Source organism: Callorhinus ursinus, unplaced genomic scaffold (assembly GCF_003265705.2).
Source record: "Callorhinus ursinus isolate GAN/ISIS: 27379988/994484 unplaced genomic scaffold, GSC_fseal_2.0 scaffold34, whole genome shotgun sequence".
Classification (NCBI taxonomy): domain Eukaryota; kingdom Metazoa; phylum Chordata; class Mammalia; order Carnivora; family Otariidae; genus Callorhinus; species Callorhinus ursinus.
The window spans coordinates 3427664-3447421 of NW_027397096.1; the positions used below are offsets into that span (position 1 = coordinate 3427664).

The following is a 19758-nucleotide window of genomic DNA, read 5'->3' on the forward strand; positions in this document are numbered from 1 at the left end:
TAAATTCAAACAAGTGTCATTCCATCCTCTATCTCTTCCATTCCATTCCCCACCACAACCACCATCATTCTATATCTTGATTTGTTGATTGTATAGGGGCATAATTTATCTAATTTCATCAAACTATACATTTAGTATCTGTATATTTACTGTACATAAATTGCATTCAATAAAACCAGTCAATTTAAAAACTACTACCACCACAATGAATGGGCTACATGTCAGGATTTTCTCAGTGTGGTTCTTTTTTCTTTTTTTTAAGATTTTTATTTATTTATTTGAGAGAGAGACAGGGAGAGCATGAGCAGGGGTGGGGGAGAGGGAGAGAAACAAGTAGATTCCAGGGCGGAGCCCGAAGTGGGGCTCGATCCCAGGACCCTAAGATCATGACCTGATGACCTGAGCTGAAGATGCTTAACTGACTGAGCCACACAGGGGCACGCACCCTCAGTGTGGTTCTTTTATTGGGCCCAATTCTAAGATTCTATGTGTATTTTCCCCCTCTTCTGTATTTCTCTACAGTAGTGTAAATAGAGAAGGGACAAACAAAAACTCAAACAAAACTGTAATACAAAATAAAAGGTTATTTTTGAAATGTTTTCTAGGTCCCTCTTCCCTCATTTTGTGTCCAACCTGGAAATTAAACAAATGTGAGCAACAACAACCGCACACATACAGCATGTGTACATAACAAGATTCTTCAAGGATATAAACCTAAATGTTAATAATAGCTGTCCTTGGGTAGTGAAATTATAGGTGGAGTTTTTATCATATTCTTTATTCTTTTTGCATCCAATTTACAAATGGGATATAAACCAAAAGTTCAAATTGTTAAGAATTTGAAACATATTTCTTCTCTAGGGACATAATATTTTAAATTGTGGTTTTATTCCAAAGGTGCCCACTAAAAAACAAAACAAAAAACTAAATCCATAATACTGCCAAAATATTAAACATCTGTATTATATTTGTCGTTTGGGGGGGGAGCAATTTTAATAGGAAGAAGAAATAAAGAATGTGAGTGGAGTTTTCCCCTACAGATTATGAAAGGAATTCTTAGAGATGTTTTATGGCTTTAGAGTAACAGTTCATTGGCTCGCTTTTAAAATTACAATCTTGGGGCACCTGGGTGGCTCAGATGGTTAAGCATCTGCCTTCGGCTCAGGTCATGATCCCAGGGTCCTGGGATCAAGCCCCACATCGGGCTCCTGGCTCAGCAAGGGGCCTGCTTCTCCCTCTCCCTCTGCCTCTTTCCCTGTTCATGCTTTCTCTTCTCTTTCTCTGTATCTGTCTCAAATAAACAAATAAAATCCTTTAAAAAAATTTTTTTAAATAAATAAATAAATGACAATCTTTAAAATAATAAACATGTTTCTTTAACTACCAATTTTATCTCCTAGAACCTTTTATTTATGAAGTATTTATTTCTCTAAAGGAAAAAAAAGTCAAGAGACATTTACTTCCCTTTTTTCTTTTTTGGAGAAAGTCTATTTCTGGTTACTAATGAGCTTTTTTTTTGTTGTTAACTTTGAAATAATTACAGACTTATGCAGGTGTTGCAAAAATAGTACAGTTACCATATACCCTTCACCCAGCTTCCTCTAATGTTAATATCTTGTATAATGCGGTACCATTATCAAAACTAACAAACATTGGTGAAATTATTAACTATTAACTAAACTGAGGATTCATTTAAGTTACCCATTTCTCCACTAATAACTTCTTTGCTGTTCCAGGATCCTACATTGCTTGGTTATCATGGTGCCTTAGTCTCTTCCAGCCTGTGACAGTTCCTCAACCCTTCTCTTTTAGGACTTTGACACTTCTGAAGAGTACTGGTTATTTTGTATAATGTTACCCAATTTGAGTTTATTTCCTCATGATTTAAGTTTAGCATTTCTAAAATCAGAACAACACAAGGGGCGCCTGGGTGGCTCAGTCATTAAGCGTCTGCCTTCGGCTCAGGTCATGATCCCGGGGTCCTGGGATCGGGCCCCGTATCAGGCTCCCTGCTCAGCGGGAAGCCTGCTTCTCCCTCTCCCACTCCCCCTGCTTATGTTCCCTCTCTCGCTGTGCCTCTGTCAGATAAATAAACAGGATCTTAAAAAGAAAAAAGAACAACACAAAAATGATGTGTCCTCAGTGTCATGTCAGAGAGGGGGTACGTGATGTGGACACTGGTGATATTCACCTTGATCACTCGGTTAAGGCAGTCTGACAAGTGTCTCCACTGATTTTCCCATTTCAATTAATAAGTATCTTTGGAGCTATACTTGAGATTATGCATATATCCTCTTCTTCCTCAGACTTTAAGCCACTAATTTTAGCATCAGTGGATCCTGGTTCAACAATTATTTCCTTAGTCGTTCTACATTCAATAAAAGGAATTTGTATTCTTTTTCTATATATATATATATATATATATATATATATATATACGGTGTGTGAGAGTAAGTCCCTACTAATACCTTCATAATTCTAACCCAAAACCACAGCCTTCCCCCTTTCCTTATTTGTAACTTCTTTCTTGGACAGTAAGGAAACTTGTTCTCATTATCTACATTTACTTATTTATTCAAATCTATATAGTTTCAGAATTGCCAAACCATATCCCTATGAATAACAAAGTAACTAGACCTCCTTTTGTCTTTAGCCTTATTCAGCCAAAATACTGTTTTCAAAATCATTTGAGATTAGTTCTTTTCTCCCTTACCCACTTCTGTGTGTTTATGTTATTCATTTATAATACAGTTAGGTTCATTTGTTATAGCCCATTTGTATTTCCCATCATTGTGTGTGTGTGTGTGTGTGTGTGTGTGTGTGTGTGTGTGTGTGTGTGTGTGTTTTAATTAATGAACCGGGGCACCTGGGTGGCTCAGTCAGTTAAGCATCTGCCTTCAGCTCAGGTCATAATCCCAGGGTCCTGGGATTGAGCCCAGCATCAGGCTCCATGCTCAGCAGGGAGCCTGCTTCTCCTTCTCCCTCTGGCACTCCTCCCTGCTGTGGTCTTCCTCACTCTGTCTCTCTCAAATGAATAAAAATATCTGAAAATTTTTTTTAAAAAATTAATGAACATTTAATAAACAGGTGGCATGTATACTGAAATAGATTGTAATTTCTGGCAATTATGAATAAAACTACCATTAAACATTCATGTATAGTTTTTTGTGTGAACCTGAGTTTTCATTTCTCTTGGATTACTATTTAGGAGTGGGAATGCTGGCTCATGAGATAATAGTACGTTTAACTTTATTTAAAAACTACCAAACCATTTTCCACAGTGACAAAACCATTTTACATTCCTACCAGCAATTAATGAGATTTCCAATTGCTCGACATACTCATCACTACTTGGCACTGCCTGTTATTTCTTTCAGCTCATCTTTATTTCTGTCATTTAAGCATACAGTGGTATCTCATTGTGGTCTTAATTTGTATTTCCCTAAAATCTAACGATGTTGAGCATCTTTTTATATATTAGCCATCTGTATTTTGGGGGGATGTGTCTGTTTAGACCTTTTCCTCAATTTTTATTAGATTATTTTCTTACTGTTGAGCTGTGAGAGTTCTTCATTTTTCTAATTTATTTTTACTTGAGAGAGAGCACACGTGAGCTCTCACACAGCAGGGAGGCGTGCCAGAGGGAGAAGGAGAAGCAGGCTCCCTGCTGAGCATGGAGCCTGATGCTGGGCTCAATCCCAAGACCCTGGGATTATGACCTGAGCTGAAGGCAGATGCTTAACTGACTGAGCCACCCAGGTGCCCCGGTTCATTAATTAAAACACACACACACACACACACACACACACACACACACACACACACGCCGACTCCCTGCTGAGTTTGGAGCCCGATGCAGGGCTTGATCCCAGGATCCTGAGATCATGACCTGAGTCAAAAGCAAGAGCCAGATGTTCAACCAACTGAGCCACCCAGGTACTTCAAAAGTTCTTTATATGTTCCAGATACAAATCCTGTCAGATATGTGACTTGAAAATATTTTCTGCCAGTCTGTGGCTTTCCTTTTCATCTCTTTACAGTATCTTTTAGAAAATGAAAGTTTTTCATTTTGATAACAGTTCAATTTATAAATTTTGTCTTTTATGGATAATGCTTCTGCTGTTAAAGATTTTCTCCTATATTTTATTCTAGAAGCTTTATAATAGGCTTTAAATTTATCATTATGATCCATTTTGCATTCATTTTTATATAAGGTATGAATCAAAGTTTATTTTTATTTATTTATTTTTAAGATTTTATCCACGCATCTGAGGGAGAGAAAGAGTGCAAGGGAGTGAAAGGGAGAAAGAGAAAGAAAGAGTGAAAGGTAGAGGGAAAAGCAGTTTCCCCGCTGAGCAGGGAGTCGGATCCAGGCCTCGATCCCAGGACCTCCAGACCATGACTAGAGTCAAGGCAGATGCCTAACCAGCTGAGCCACCCAGGTGTCCCTATTTGTACTTATTTATTTATTTTTAAAGATTTCATTTATTTATTTGACAGACAGAGACACAGTGAGAGAGGGAACACAAGCAGTGGGAGTGGGACAGGGAGAAGCAGGCTTCCCGAGGACCAGGGAGCCTGATGTGGGGCTCGATCCCAGGATCCCTGGGATCATGACCTGAGCTGAAGGTAGACACTTAATGACTGAGCCACCCAGGTGCCCCCTATTTTTATTTTTTAAAAAGATTTTATTTTTAAGTAATCTCAACACCCAAGGTGGGGCTCAAACTCACAATCTCAAAATCAAGAGTCACATGCTCCACCAACTGAGCCAGCCAAGTGTCCCTCAAAGTTTATTTTTGTAAACTTTGCTCTAGCACCATTTGTTGACAAGACTATCCTTTCTTCATTGATTTGACTTTGCACCTTTGCCAAGAATCTGTTGACTATTTGTATGGGTCTATGTCTGGACTCTCTGTTCTGTTTGATTAGTTTAGGTATTCATCCTTTCAACAATATCATACTATCTTGATTACTGCAGGTTTCTGAAATCAGATGATGTGAGCTCTTGAACGTGTTTTCTTTTTCAAAATTGCTTTGGCTATTCTAGTTCCTTTGCTTTCCCTAAAATTTTTAGAATATGCCTGTCAATATTTATTTTAGAAGCCTGCTGGGATTTTGATTGGGATTGCATTGAATCTATATATATCAATTGGGAGATAACATTATTTTGTCTTCCAATCCAGCAACACAGCCTCTCTCTTCAATTATTTAGGTTTCCTTTGATTTCTTTCAATGTTTAATGTAAGTTTTCAGAATACAAATCATGTACATTTTTTGTTGGATTTAAACTCAACTATTTCATTTTGTGGGTACTATAAATAGTATTTTAGCATAAAACATTCACTGCTGACATATAGAAATACAATGGGTTTCTGTATATTGCTCTTGTATCCTGCAACTTTGCTAAACTCACCTATTAGCTCTGGGAGTCCTTTTGTAAACTGGGAATTTCCAAAGTAAACTACCATGTTGTATATAACACGGTAAATATGTGGGTAAATTTTAAAACTATTTTTTCTCTTTAATTCTTTAAAATACATATGACTGTTTAAAGCAAAACTTAAGACACTGAAAGATTCTTGATTTATAATGTATGCAGATGTGGACACTGTCTGGCTTAGGTGGTGGAGCTTGCAACTCTCAATCTCAGGGCTGTGAGTTCAAGCCCCACAATGGGTGTAGAGATCACTTAGAAACAAGAATTTTTAAAAATAAATCTAATGTATGCAGATGTAATACATAAGACAAGAATAACATAAATGATATAGAGAGGAGTACATGATTTCTACATTTTTCTTGAAGTGATTAATATTAACAAATGAAACTGAAAAGAGGATGGGATATTCCTCTCATAGAGAATAAGTAAGATGATAATAGTCAGAAATTTGTTTAAAGTATATATATACATAACAAAATACTTGAGCTATAAGTAATTAAAGAGCACAACACTACATGTCATCTATTCTCACTGCCTGAGAGTAAAGGTAAACTCAAAATTGGCTATAGGTCTAAAGACAAACTGGATGCTGCAGAGAGCAAAAAAGAGGAGAAAAAAGAAAATATATACAACTAACCATTCTGTTTCAAACCAGGAAACTGTAAAGATCCATTCCGGGGCTATTTTAATGAACCAATAAGAATGACCTGAAATCACCATCAATTAATTATATGTAAATGGTCTTTCTAGATCTTTTTGTATATTTATATATTTTGTTATTTTTTTTTTAAAGATTTATTTACTTACTTTAGAGAGAGAGAAGGGGAGAGAGAGAGCTCATGGGGGGCTAGGGACAGAGGGAGAAGGAGAGAGGGAATCTGAAGCAGACTCTCTGCTGAATGCAGAGCCCAGTGCATGGCACAATCTCACAACCTTGGGATCATGACCTGAGCCAAAATCAAGAGTTTGATGCCCAACTGACTGAGCCACCCAGGCTCCCCATATCTTTTATTAACACCAACAGTATGCTGTAACCATTGAAAATATAAAACTTGCAAGCCCGTAAAAGAATATAGATTAGTAAAATCTTACAGCAGAAAATAAGAGGTAAATATTTTACATCTCATTTTTTAAAACAAAGAAAAATAACTTTAAAAAATGAATTTGCCAGGGGCGCCTGGGTGGCTCAAATGGTTCAGCATCTGCCATCGGCTCAGGTCATGATCCCAGGGTCCTGGGATCGAGCCCCACATTGGGCTCCTAGCTCAGCAGGGAGCCTGCTTCTCCCTCTCCCTCTCCCTTTGCCTCTCCCCCTGCTCATGCTCTCTCTATCTCTGTGTCTCAAATGAATAAATAAAGTATTAAAAAAAATGAATTTGCGGGCACCTGGGTGGCTCAGTTGGTTAAGCGACTGCCTTCGGCTCAGGTCATGATCCTGGAGTCCCAGGATCGAGTCCCACATTGGGCTCCCTGCTCAGCGGGAGTCTGCTTCTCCCTCTGACCCTCTTCCCTCTCGTGCTCTCTATCTCTCATTCTCTCTCTCTCAAATAAATAAAATCTTTAAAAAAAAAAAATGAATTTGCCAGGATCATACATGGTCTGTCATATTTGTTAGCAAGCTACCTGGCTCCCAAGCCAGTGCTCTGTAACCCATCTACTGACATGTTGGTTCTACTTAAGGTATTGGAAACTAAAAGAGAAATTTCTATCTTCCTGGCAACCTAGAGACAGAAGTCCTTTTGGACATGACTCTTTGGTTGGCTTTCAAATACTTATAATACCAGCCCTTGCTCGATTAGCTTGCCTGATGAGACAGCCAGCATAGCTGGCTCAACTGGTGTATTTTTTAAACTTAAGGTGATCCTTATTGTCAATTAATGAAAATTCATAGATGTTTTAAAAACTACTTTTAGTCATCTAAAAAAATTTGATGAGAGGGTCCTTCCTCTATATACCCTGTAGGCAAACACCACACATTATAAGCCCTGTCATGGGGTGGGGTGAGAGGAAACAAAAACCAAAGCATTCATGCATTCGTGCACATTCACACGTGCAACACATACACACACAAAGGTTTATCTGATACCACGAGATACAAAGGTTAGTGACACAGAAATGGAATTATGGCAAAAATATTCAATTCTGGGCTACATTCAAACTTTTGAATGTACATCTACCTGGTGCATGTCTCCCAGACATCAAAACAATTAGCAGAAAACACCTACTTTGAGCAGTTGCCCTTGATTCCTTGATGCTTTCATGCAATGGTTCCTGATGGGTGGTGCTAACCTGAACCTAGGTTTCCTGACTTCCTAAAACAGCATTTATCATCTTGTTTCCCTCACTCATTTTGTTATGAAAATATGTCAAACATACAGTAAAATTGGTGTAGCTCAGTGAACCTTTTATGCCTTCCCCTAGGTCATAAGTCAGCAAACTTTTTCTATAAAGAGCAAGATATTAAATATTTTATGCTTTGTGGGCCAAATACATATTATCTTTCTTTTTCTGTTGCATTTTTTCTTCCTTTAATTTAATTTTATTATTTCTTATTATTTTTTAAGATTATTTATTTATTTATTTGACAGAGAGAGACACAGCGAGAGAGGGAACACAGGCAGGGGGAGTGGGAGAGGGAGAAGCAGACTTCCTGCGGAGCAGGGAGCCTGATGCAGGGCTCGATCCCAGAACCCTGGGATCATGACCTGAGCTGAAGGAAGAGGCTTAACGACCGAGCCACCTAGGTGCCCCAAAAATAAAATCTTTAAAAAAATGATTTTTACATTTAGAAAAAAAATGTTTTGTTTTTTTTTTTAAGATTTATTTATTTATTTTAGACAGAGCGTGCACCCATGGAGAAGCAGAGGGAGAGGGAGGAGAGAAACAGACTCCCCGCTGAGAGCTGAGTCCCATGTGGGCTCGATCCCACAATCCATGAGATCACAACTTGAGCAGAAATCAAGAGTCAGACACTTAACCAACTGAGCCATCCCCAGGTGCCCCAAGCCCTCAGTATTTCTCTCCTAAATTACTAGAAAAGCTTCAAAATCAGCATCCCTTCTTTGATCTTTGACAACGCCAATCTTCCCTCCACATTGCTGCAAGAATAAACTTTGTATATCACAAATGGAAGTATTTCTCTTGCACTTCAGTGGTCCCCTAAAGACTTCAGAATCAAATATACATTTCTTAGTATAGTATAGGGGGCTGTCTTCAAGAGCCCTTGCTTGTCTTTCCTTTTTACCTTTCTCTGATACATTCTCAGTCCCCACTAAAACCACAATTCAAAACCTACCTGCTTCAGTCACTTCAGCAAAGACTACTGACAAATTATGGACTTTGGGTAATACAATTTTACAGGTTTAAAATTTTTAAATCACTGATATTTTGCTAATATGTGATTTAACTTAGTACCTTAATGCAAAGAAAAGGATCATAACATTACTCTCTCCACTGTACAGATCGTGTGGGCAGGTCTAAAGAAGAGAAAAAATCTTGAGGCGCCTGGGTGGCTCAGTCGTTAAGCGTCTGCCTTCGACTCAGGTCATGATCCCAGGGTCCTGGGATTGAGCCCCGCGTCAGGCTCCCTGCTCCGTGGGAAGCCTGCTTCTCCCTCTCCCACTCCCCATGCTTGTGTTCCCTCTCTCGCTGTGTCTCTCTCTGTCAAATAAATAAATAAAATCTTTAAAATAAAAAAAGAAAGAAGAAAAGAAAGAAGAGAAAAAAATCTATAGAAATTCTATACTTTTCATTATTAACAATGAAATACCAATTACTCCAAAAACATATATTTACATAATAATATATAAAAATTCCATGCAAGGGGTGCCTTGGTGGCTCAGTCAGTTAAGCATCTGCCTTGGGCCTCAGGTCATGATCTCAGGGCTCTGGGATCAAGCCCCATGTGGGGCTCCCTGCTCAGTGGGGAGCCTGCTACTCCATCTCCTTCTCCCTCTGTTGCTCCCCCCGTTTGTGCTCTCTTGCTCTCTCACTCTATCTCTCAAATAAATAAATAAATAAATAAATAAATAAATAAATAAATAAAATCTACAAAAAAAAAAAAAGAGAGAGAGAAAAGTCCATGCAAGTCCAAATAATATCACACATTAACCTAGGAAAATCTCACTACTAAGACTGACCCAAAACAACCAATAAAAGCAGGCAATATATGCAAAATGACTTCATGAAACTACTGAAGAGCAACAAATGCAGGCAGGCTTTAGAGACTAGAATGTTTGAGAGAGAATAGAATGACAAAGTGAGCTATAAATTTACTCCAGCTTCATCCCTGAACTTGTGGTACAGAAAAATAGAATCCAAGGAGAAAGCTAGGCTAAGGAGACAGAGGCCAGAGACAGGAGCTTCCAAAATGTCTGAGACTTACAATGCATCATCTCAAAAAAGGGAGCTGAAAAGAAGCAGCTCAAAAATCTGCAGGGACTCCTGGCTGGCTCAATTGGTTGAGCATCCAATCTTGGTTTTGGCTCAGATCACGATCTCTGTTGTAGTGAGATGGAGCTCTGTGTCAGGCTCCCCACTGAGTGTGGAGTCTGCTTCAGATTCTTTCTCCCTCTCCCTCTGTCCCTCCATAATCTCGCACACACTCTCTCTCAAATAAATAAATAAAATATTTTCTAAAAAAAAATGTAAATTAGGGTACCTGAGTGGCTCAGTTGGTTAAGCATCCAACTCTTGATTTCAGCTCAGGTCATGATCTCAGGGTCGTGAGATCGAGCCCTGTGATGGTTTTATTTATTTAAAAATAAATAAAATGTTAGAAAAGAATCAAATGGACAGTTTAGAAAAACTGTGCAAAGAACAGGAGAAAGACAGAATTGAAATAGTGTAAAGTTTTCACACTGTTTGGAGCGCCTGGGTGGCTCAGTTGTTAAGTGTCTGCCTTCGGCTCAGATCATGATCCCAGGGTCTTGGGATCGAGCCCCGCATAGGGCTCCCTGCTCAGCAGCAAGCCCGCTTCTCTCTTTCCCACTCCCCCTGCTTATGTTCCCTCTCTCGCTGACTCTCAGTCAAATAAATCAGTAACATCTTAAAAAAAAAAAGTTTTCACAATGTTTGAGAAATGGAAGAAGTGCTAAGTTACCTATAATAAATCAAGAATATATAATTTCTGGGGCGCCTGGGTGGCTCTCAGTCAGTTAAGCATCTGCTTCAGCTCAGGTCATGATCCCAGGGTCCTGTGACTGAGCCCTGCATGGCAGGGAGCCTGCTTCTCCCTCTCCCACTCCCCCTGCTTGTGCACATGTCTCTCTCTCTCAAAAAAAAAAAAAAAAAAGAATATATAATTTCTGGGGTGACGATTAAAAGAGTAATAAAAGAATGGATAACCAAAAGGTTAATATAGGGGAAAAGACAAACAAATGATCAACAGGTAAATGAAAAGGTGCTCAATATCACTAATCATCGGGGAAATTCAAATCAAAACTACAATGAGATATCACCTCAAACCTGTTAGAATGGCTCTTATCAAAAAGACAAGTGATAACAAGTATCAGCAAGGGTGTGCAGAAAAGGGAAACCCTGTGCACTGCTTGGTGGGAATGTAAGTTGGTATAAACACGATGGAAAACAAAATGGAAGTTCCTCAAGAAATTAAAAACAGAACTACCATATGACCCAGCAATCCTACTTCTGGGTATGTATCCAAAAGAACTGAATTCAAGATCTTGAAGAGATATCTGCACCCCCAAATTCACTGCAGCATTATTCACAATAGTCAAGATACAGAAACAACCAGAACTATCTGTCAAAGGATAAATGGATAAAAACATGGTGTATGTACGTACACACACACACACACACACACACATATATAAATACAATGGAGTATTAATTCAGCCATGAGAAAGAACCACTTGCAACAACTTGGATGAAACTTAAGGGCATTATGCTAAGTGAAATAAGTAAGATAGAAAAAGGCAAATGCGGGGCATCTGACTGGCTCCATCAGATGAGCATGGGACTCTTGATCTCAGGGTTGTGAGTTCGACCCCCATGTTGGGTGCCCAGACTACTTAAATAAATAAACTTAAAAGAAAAAGACAAATATTGTATATTATCACTTATATGTAGAATCTAAAGAAGCCACACTCAAATAAACAGAGTAGAATAGTGGTTACCAGGGGTTGGGAAGTGGAGGGAAATGGGGAGATACTGGTCAAAGGATATAAACTTCCAGTTATAAGACTAACAAATTCTGGGAATTTAATGTATAGCATGGTGATTACAGCTGAAAATACTGTATTATATACTTGAAAGTTGCTAAGAGAGTAGATCTTAAATGTTCTCACTACAAAAACGAAGTAATTATGTGACAGGAAGGAGGTGTTAGCTAATGATATTACAGTGGTTATCATTTTGCAATATATAAGTGTATCAAACAGACACACTGTACACCTTAAAATCACACAATATTATATATCAATCACATCACAATAAAGGTGGAAAAAATTCTGGGGGGAAAAAAGACAAGAGATATGAGAAACACTTTATATTTTTTAATTTTTTTAGGGGGGGAGGATCAGAGCAAGAGGGGGAAAGAATCTTAATCAGACTCCATGCCCAGTGCAGGGCCCCCAGCAGGGCTCAATCTCACAACCTGGGATCATGACCTGAGCCAAAATCAAGAGTTGGACACTGAACCAACTGAGCCACCCAGGCGCCCCTAAGAAACACTTTAAATGTAAGTTTCCAGAAACTGTAAATGAAAAAAGATGGAAAAAGAAATACCAGGCAAGCATTTGCCAAAGAAAGATGTCTGATTAACATCAAAGTAGATTTTAAAACAAGAAATACTATAAAGATAGATAAAGACTGAAATTTTGTAATGATAATGAGACAATTCAACAAGAAGATACAATAATCCGAAATTTGTGTATTCCTAATAACACAGCTTAGAAATGCATAAAGTAAAATAAGAGAGAGCTAAAAGGAAAAACAGATAAATACACAATCAGAAGAGATTTTAAATACAACTCTGAGTTGCTGATAGAACATGCACACCAAAAACAAACAAATGAAATCAGAAAGGATGCAAAAGATATGAAGAATATAATCAATGTATGTTATGTACTTGACATGCATAGATCATTACCCCCAACAAACTGCAGACTATATGTAATTTTCCAATTCTGGGAGAACACATTCACAAAACACAGAATATTGGTAAGTATCCAGGATATACAAAGAACTCATACAACTCAAAAAGAAAAACAACCCAATTTTTAAAAAATGTACAAAACATCTCAACAAACACTTCCCAAAGATACGTGAATGACCATTAAGTCTATGAAAACGTACTCAATATCCAGTCACCAGGGAAATGTACATTAAAACCTTACTGAAATACTATTATACATCCACCAGAATGACTCAAATTAAAACGACTGTCAACACCTAATGTTGTAGAAAATATGAAGCAAACAGAATTCTCACATACTGTTGATGGAAGTGTAAAATTTTACTCCTTAAAAAAAGTCTGGCAATTGGTCATAAAGCTCAACGTATACCTTCCCTATGATCCAACAATTCCATCCATACTTAAGAGAAATGAAAAATTGAGTCCCCAAAAAGATTTATAAATCAAAAGACTTGTAAGTCAAAAAAGGTTCTGAGATAAAGAAAGACATTATATACTAATAAAGGTTCAATACAGCAAGAAGATATAACAAGTATAAACATTTACAATACCTAATAACAGATCATTAAAATATATGAAGTAAAAATTGACAGAATTGAAAAGAGATATTAACAGTTCTACAATAACAGTTGGAGACTTTAATACCCCACTCATAATAATGGAGAGAACAACCAGACAGAAGATAAGCAAGGCAATAGAGAACTCAACACAATAAACCAACTAGATTTAATATACAGAACACTCTACCCAACAATATAGTACATATTCTTCTCAAGGGTACATGGGACACTTTCCTAACGTATGTTAGGTCACAAATCAACTCTCAATAAATTTAAAAAGACAGATATCATAAAAAGAATCTTCTCTGATCTCAATGTGATAAAGTTAGAAATTAGTAACAAAAAAAGGAAAACTAAGGGTGCCTGGGTGGTTCAGTCGGTGAAGCACCTGACTCTTGATTTCGGCTCAGGTCATGATCTCAGGGTTGTAAAACTGAGCCTCATGTCTCCCCCTTTCTGCCTCTCCCTCCGCACCCTCAAAAACAAAAAACCAGAAAACTACAAATTCACAAAGTTGGGGAATTTAAACAACATGCTTTTAAACAATGGATCAAAGAAGAAATCACAAGGGAAATTAGAAATACCTAGAGTTGAATGAAGACAAAAAATACAACATATCAAAACTTAAGGGGCCAAGTAAAAGAAATGCTCAGGAGGAAATTTGTAGCTATGAACACTTACATTAAAAAAAAAAAAATTCTCAAATTAACAACCTAACTTTACAACTTAAAGAACTAGAAAAAGAACAACTAAACCCAAATTTAGCAGAAGGAAGTAAGTAATAAAGATTAAAGCAGAGATAAACAAAACAGAGAACAGAAAAATAAGAGGGAAAATCTATGAAATCAAAAGTTGGTTCCTCAAAAAGATCAACAAAATTGACAAAACTTTAAGCTAGATGGCCTAAGGAAGAAAGAGTACTAAAATCAGAAATTAACAAGGGGACATTACTACTGATTCTACAAAAACAAAAAGGATTTTAAGAGAGTACTATGAACAACTATATGCCAACAAATTAGATGAAAAGGGTAAATTCTGAAAAATATAAAACCTACCAAGACTAAGCCATGAAGAAACAGAAAATCTGAATAGTATGACTTATAAGTAGATTGAATCAGTAACCAAAAATTTCCCAATAAAGCAAAGCCCTGGACCCAGTGGGCTCCTAAAATTCAACAACAAGAAAACACACAACCTGATTTAAAAATGGGCCTAACATCCTGACACCTTACCAAAGAAAAAATCCAGATGGGAAATAAGCATATGTAAAGAAGGTTCACATCATGTATTACAGGGAAATAGAAATTAAAACAATGAGATACTACTAGACACAATTAGAATGGCCAAAATGGAACACTGACAGTACCCTTTGGTACTGATGAGGATATGGAGCAACAAGAACTCTCATTCACTGCTGGTGGGAAAGCAAAATGGTACAGTCCCTTTGTAAGATAGTTTGGTGGTTTCTTACAAAATTAAACATACCTTACCATGCAATCCAGCAATGGCACTCCTTGGTATTTACTCAAAGGAGGTGAAAACATATCCACACAAAAACCTGCACACAAAGGTTTTTTTCAAGGCAGTGAAATACTCTGTATGATGATGGGTACTTATCAAACGTTTGACTATACCCATAGAATTGTACAATATCAAGAGTGAACCCTAATGTAAACTACAGTGATTATGTCAATGTAGGTTCATCAGTTATCTTCTGGTGAATACTGATAATGGGGGAGGCTATGCATGTGTGAGGGAAAGGACTATAGGAAATCTCTCTGTACCTTCCTTTCCATTTCGCTGTGAGCCTAACTAAAACTGCTCTAGAAAAATAAAGTCTTTTTTAAAAATGTTTTTAAATACCTCTACTTGAGGTGCCTAGGTGGCTCAGTCTGTGTTGGGCTCCCTGCTCAGCTGGAAGTCCGTATCTCCCTCTCCTTCTGCCCCTACCCTCAGTTCATTCTGTAATGATCTCTCTAATGAGCTCTCTCTAAAAAATAAATAAAATCTTCTAAAGAAATAAAAAAATAAATATCTCTACTTAATTTAAAATCTTCATCTCAATTTCCTTAAGATGAAACTGTTCAAGTTTATAAAGTATTGCAACTTCACTTCTCAAGAGGAAGTATATGTATAAATATATTGTTTTAAGTTTTTATCTATTTACTTAAGTAATCTCCACACCCAATGTGGGGCTTGAACTCAGGACTCCACATCAAGAGTTGCATGCTCTTCCGACGAACCAGCCATGCACCCCATATATAAATCTTTTACTTGCTTATGGCAGTGTATTTTTAAACAATGAAAAAATTAACCTACTTTCTCCCATAAGTTTTATGCCAAAAGATGTCTTCTTTAACCTGTACAAGAAACTACCAAATAGATACACACCATAAAATATTTTCCACAGGGGTGCCTGGGTGGTTCAGTTGGTTAAGTAACAGACTGAATTTTGGCTCAGGTCACGATCTCAGGGTTGTGAGATCAAGCCCTGCGTCGGGCTCCATTCTGAACATGGGGCCTGCTTAAGATCCTCTCTCCCCTTCTCCCTCTGCCTCTTCCCACTTGTGCTCTGCTCTCTTTTGAAAAACAAACAAAAAAATCCCCAAAAAAGGCTCTTTAAATTAGTATTGCTTCTGGTTCTATTTTGTTTCTTCTCTGGGCCTACTTGGGCACTAATACCATATGGCTTTAACTATTGTGTTGTATTTTTTTTTAATTTATTAAATAAACGCTATACCCAATGTGGGGTTCAAATTCGCAACCCTGAGACCAAGAGTTGCATGCTCCACTGAATGAACCTGCTGGGCGCCTCTACTGTGTCATAGATTTTTAATAATTGATAATCCAAGGCTCCCTTCAATAGTCGCCTATTTAATACTCTTCATTATTTTCTAGGCTATTCACATCGCTTTATTCTCCTTTTCTTCTTTTTCCCTTCAAACTAGCAAACATATTCATTAAGAGAAAATATAATGATGTTCATTACAGTATTATTTTTGTAGCAAAAAAAGGGAAGAGGGTTGAAAAACCTAAATATCTACTCATTTGGAATGATAAAGCAAATTATGATATATTGAATGGATATATAAAATCTGATACACTAGTTGTTATACATGTACACTTATTAATATGAAAAATAAGCAGCACTGTAAAAATTTTAAATAACAAATGATACCATTTTCATTTTAAAAATTAAATGGCAGGGGTGCCTGGGTGGCTCAGTGGTTAAGCATATGCCTTTGGCTCAGGACATGATCCCAGGTGCTGGGATCGAGCCCCGTGTCGGGCTGCCTGCTCTGCAGGAAGCCTGCTTTTCCCTCTCCCGCTCCCCCTGCTTGTGTTCCCTCTCTCGCTGTATCTCTCTCTGTCAAATAAATAAATAAAATCCTTAAAATAAACAAATAAATAAAAATTAAAAGGCAACTGAACAGTATATAAACACTACATGTTACAGATATATGTAGAATAAATAATTATCTCATTTTGCCCTGGATTATGAGGTTTCTAGGACATGGGACTTTCATCACTAAAACTGGGAGTCTTGGTTAAATTGAGATAACAGTCATCTTAGATATATGTACATTACTGAGAGGCTGAGAAGAGGTAAATGAAATATCATCAGTGGCTATCTGAAGGGAAAACAATTATAAGTAATGGTTTCTGTATGCTTTTCATTTTTCAGTTAAAGGTGATATAATACGCCCTTGTATGAACAAGCAAAGTTTACTAAGCGTCTTTTAATGAAAATCTCAAACTACAATTATAGTTAAAATTCAAGAGAAAACAGACTTAGCTATACCAATAAAAAAGTAATGAGAGAAAAGCCAAATACTAAAACCAGGAATAAGCGGGAACATTACAACCAACCTACATAAATAAAAAGGGTTATATGAGAATACTATTTACAACTGTACACCAATAAATTAGATAACCTAGATGAAACAAATTCCTAGAACCCACAAATAAAGTAACTTAAGAAAATAAAAAATAGCAAGAGACATTTAACAAGTAAGTACTTAAAAAGTAATCAAAAACAAAGTCCATAACCAGATGCCTTCCCTGTGAATTCTACCAAACAGTTAAAGAATTAACACCAATTGTTCCCCAACTCTTCCAAAAAATAAAAGAGAACACTTCCTAACTCAATGAGGCCAGTATTAGCCTGAGGCCAACACCAGACCAAGAAAATCACAAGAAAATTAGTGTCTCTTATGAATACAGATGTAAAAATCCTCAAAGTACTATCAAACCAAATCCAACAGCATATTATATTATAAACATGACAAAGTGGAATTTATCCCAGATATACAAGAGTGGTTCAATGTAACAAAATCAATAGTGTAGTATACTACATTAACAGAACAAAGGAGAAAAACCATATGATCATTTTAACTGATATCAAAAGGGTATATAACAGAGTGCAACAACCTTTCATGAAAAAGAAACACTCAAAAAATTAGAAATAGAAGGAACTTCCTCAATATGATAAAGGGCATTTAAAAGCTGTTTCTATATACCAGCAATGAATAATCTGAAGAGAGAATTTAAAGTAATTCCATTTACAACAGCATCTAAAAGAATAACATACTGATGACTAAATTTAAGCAATGAATTAAAACACTTGTACACTGAAAACTATAAAACACTGCTGAACAAAATTAAAGAAGACCTAAATAAATATTTAGAAGGGCATTTGTGTTCACAGATAATAAGACAATACTGGTTAAGATGCCAATACTACCAAGCATGATCTACAGATTTAAACAATTCATAAAAAAATTCCAACAGCAGAAATGGAAAAGCCAATCCTCAAATTCATATGGAATTGCAAGGGGCCCCAAATAGCCAATTCTTTAAAAAGAATAAAGTTATCCCTGATCTTATACTACAAAGATACAGTAATCAAAACAGTAGATACTAGCATAAAGATGGATACGCAGACAAATGGAAAAGAACTGAGAGTTCAGAAATAAACCTATACAATGTGACCAATTGATTCCACAAAGATGTCAAGACAATTCAACGGGGAAAGAATAGTCTCTTTAATAGAGGGCACCAGAACAACTGGATTTCCACATACAAAAGAATGAAGTTGGACCTTTACCTCACAACATACACAAAAATTAACTCAAAATGAATCAATGACCTATAAATAAGAGCTAAGACCATAAAACTCTCAGAAGAAAACATAAGGGTAAATCTTCATGACCTTGGATTTCACACTGGATTCTTAGACATGACACCAAAAGCATAAGTAACAATGACAAAAAATAGACCAACTGGACTTAATCCAAATTTAAAACTTCTGTACATCAAAGGACATCATCAAGAAAGTGAAAAGATGAGCTACAGAACGGGAGAAAATATTTGCAAATCGTCTATCTGATAAGGAATTAATATTCAGAATACATAAAGAACCCTTACAACTCAACAAGGAGACAAACAATCCAAATTTTAAAATGGGCAAAGGATTTGAATAGACATTTCTCCAGAGAAGATATACAAATGGCCAATAAGCACATGAAAAGATGCCCAACATTATTAGTCAATAGGGAAATATAAATCAAAACATCAAGATACTAGTTCACACCAAGTAGGATAGCTATAATCAAAATAACAAAAAATAACAGGCATTTGCGAGGACGTGGAGTAATTGGAACTCTGGTAAACTGCTGGTGAGAATGCAAACAGTGCAGCCTTTATGGTGCAGTCTGGCAGTTTCTCAAAAAGTTAAACATAAAATTACCATGTGATTTAGTATTTTCACTCCTAGGTACACACCCAAATTTGAAAACAGTGACTCAAACAGATATTTGTACACGAATGTTCATTACAGCATTTATTCACAATAGCCAAAAGATGGACATGATCTTGTGTCCATCAACAAATGAATGGATAAACAAACCATGGTATAGTCATACAATGGGATATTATTTGGCTATAAAAAGGAATGAAGTACTGAAACATGCTACAACATGGCTGACCTGTAAAATGTTATGCTATACATTATGCTAATAGATATAAGCTATAAACAAAAGTACAAATATTGTATGATTCCATTCGTGTGAAATACCTAGAATAGGCAAATTCATAGATAAAACCAGATTAGAGGTTAGGTAGAGGGAGAAGGAGGAGTTGTTGCTAATAAATACAGAGCTTCTGTTTGGGGTGATGAAAAAGTTTTGGAAATAATGGTAATGGTTGTACAACATTGTGAGCATAATTAACACTACAAATTGTACACTTAAAAATGGTTAAAATGGCAAATCTGATGGTTCTTTTAGCACAACACACACACATATACACACAAGAGGAAAAGACTTTGGTACATAACCTTCTGTCAAATAATAATTCTAGATTTTCATAACACTAAAATGGACTGTGTATGAGACTTTACAGAAGTCAGTATTCTGTAATATTTAATTTTAAAGTAATACAAGTCATTAGACTCCTCAAACCACTGTGCTAAAATGTTAAACCATATGTAAGTTAAAACAAAATTCTTTCCCATTTTTTCAATAATCCAAGAAGCTCAATAAATAAAACTACCTATTTTCATATTATACACATATATGTATGCAAGTGATTATAAAACGGAC

The 19758-nt window shown here is 36.6% G+C and overlaps 1 protein-coding gene across 1 annotated transcript in view; it reads right to left on the bottom strand.

Annotated features, from left to right (window-relative positions):
- TAOK1 (TAO kinase 1) overlaps positions 1 to 19758 on the bottom strand; it is a 156793-nt gene that overhangs the window by 75876 nt on the left and 61159 nt on the right. The gene's annotated exons all lie outside the window — the stretch shown is intronic.